The sequence below is a fragment of the Jaculus jaculus genome, chromosome 6 (genome assembly GCF_020740685.1).
Source record: "Jaculus jaculus isolate mJacJac1 chromosome 6, mJacJac1.mat.Y.cur, whole genome shotgun sequence".
Taxonomy (NCBI): domain Eukaryota; kingdom Metazoa; phylum Chordata; class Mammalia; order Rodentia; family Dipodidae; genus Jaculus; species Jaculus jaculus.
In genome coordinates, this window is record NC_059107.1 from 153,024,849 (window position 1) to 153,027,418 (window position 2,570).

Sequence of the window (2,570 nt, forward strand, 5' to 3'; positions counted from 1 at the left end):
AAATACTCTTCTGGGAATAATCTCTGCTAAAGAATTTAGAGATAAAGGCATGTTTTCTGTAATTGACTTTTAAGTACGTGTGGGTGGGATCAGAGAGAGAGAGAACAAACATGATAAATGTGACACAATACTAAACTAGTAAATCAGGATCAACGTGTACAGAATTCTTTATCTTTCAAAGCTTTTCTGGAAATTTGAAATTACTTCTCTGTAGCCCAGAGAAGAGCTGGATATGATGGTGCATGCCTTTAGTGCCAGCACTCTGGGGAGGATGTGAGTTTGAGGCCAGCCCAGGGCCACAGAATGAGTTCCAGGTCTACCTGGGTTAGAGCCTCAAAAAAGGAGAGAGCTGGGTGTGGTGGTGCACACCTTGAATCCCAGCACTAGGGAGGCAGAGGTAAGAGAATTACTGTGAGTTCGTGGCCACCCTGAGACCCTAAGACTACATAGTGAATTCCAGGTCAGCCTGGGCTAAAGTGAGACCCTACCTCAAAACAACAAAAAAATGCCGGGCGTGGTGGTGCACGCCTTTAATCCCAGCACTTGAGAGGCAGAAGTAGGAGGAGAGCCATGAGTTCGAGGCCACCCTGAGACTACAGAGTGAATTCCAGGTCAGCCTGAGCTAGTGAGCCCCTACCTCAAAAAACAAAAACAAAAACAAAAAAGGGAGAAGTTACTTTTTTTTTTTTTTTTTTTTGGATACAGGGTTTTAGTAGGCCAGGCTGGCATTTAGCCAAGGAAGACCTTGAACTTCAGATCCCTCTGTCTCTACATCTCAAGTGCTAGAATTACGGATTACACTACATTGGTTTTATAAGAAATTAACTTTTTTTGTTTTTTTTTTTTTTTTAGTTTTTCAAGGTAGGGTCTCACTCTAGCCCAGGCTGACCTGGAATTCACTCTGTATTCTCAGGGTGGCCTCGAACTCACAGCGATCCTCCTACCTCTGCCTTCCAAGTGCTGAGATTAAAGGCGTGTGCCACCATGCCCTGCTCACTTTTTGTTTTTTAGCCTGTGTATACATGTGGTGTATGCATTTGTGTTTTCCTGTTCACATGTGTGTGGAGGTTCACGTGGAAATGTGTGCTCATGTGTGGAATCCGGAGGTTGAAGTCAGGTGTCTTCCTCAATGACTCTCTAAGACAGGGTCTCTCACTGACCTGGGGCTCACTAGGCTAGACTAATCAGCAAGCCCCAGGGATCCCCTGTTTCCACCTCTCCAGCAGGGGGATTACAGACACATGAGTACTGGGGATCTGAACTCAGGTCCTCACGTTTGTACATTTTATGCACTGAGCCATCTGCTTAGCCCAGAACTTTTCAAGAAAAAAATAAATAAGGACGTTAAGGAAGTTGAGATTCACAACTTATGATGGAGAAAAGGTTTGTCGGATGTCAGTGACACTCCCCACCCTTGTGCAGGACCCTTCAGAAATTTCTAGACTGGAAAAAGTCTTAGGCTGAATAAAGAAAGGGGAACTCACTGTCTCTCTGACCAAACATAACAGTGAACATGTCCCCATGTCCCTGAGTGAGGCCCAGTCCAGTCTCTGCTTCTCACAGATGCCCAACTAACTGATCTAACCCTTGCCACAACCCCTAGAGTCAATGCCATTTCTTTAAACTTTGATCTGAAGAGAGGGCTTAATAGTTAAGGCACTTGCCTGTGAAGCCTAAGGACCCAGGTTCGAATCCCCAATACCCATGTAAGCCAAATGCACAAAGTGGTGAATGTATCCGGAGTTCGTTTGCAGTGACTGGAAGCTCTGGTACACCCATTCTCCCTCTCTATCTGCTTCTTCCTTTCTGTCTCTCTCTCTCAAATAAATAAATATCATGTATTTATTTATTTATTTGAGAGAGAATGGGTGTGCCAGGGCCTCTAGCCATTGCAAACCAACCACCTTGTGCATCTGGATTTATGTGGATACTGGGCAATTGAACCTAGGTCCTTTGGCTTTGCAGGCAAGCGCCTTAACCACTAAGCCATTTCTCCAGTACCCTGGAATGCAATTTTTATTTATTTGTTTAATTTTATTAATTTAATGTTTTAGTTTTTAAGGTAGGGTTTCACTCTAACCCAGGCTGACCTGGAATTCACTATGTAGTCTGAGGGTAGCCTCGAACTCATGGCGGTCCTCTGACCTCTGCCTCCCAAGTGCTGGGATTAAAGGTGTGCACCACCACAACTGGCTAGAGATGCCATTTTTAATGCCATTTGTCAAAGGAGGAAATGGGAATTTGGGAGCCTCGTACTCATACATAGCTGACTAGTCAGGGTCCTGGTGTGAGCCAGCAGCTTTGCTGAAGTCCATGGCTTTTCCCAGTCTTTAGTGTCTTAGAGTCACTGAATCATGCAGGGCCAGAAAAAGCCAGGTGTCAGGGCTGTAGCCAGGCTCCATGTGGCTAGTCAGTGGTCTGGGTGTCCATAGGTAAGGTGTCCACCCTGCCTAGATGTTGGTCTTTGGACCAGGGACCTATGCTGATGGAGGCTGGATGACTTCTGAAAAGGATGTTGCTTTTTCTCTGCTCCTCAATGCCCAGGCCCAGGGGTTCCTAGAGAGTGTGTT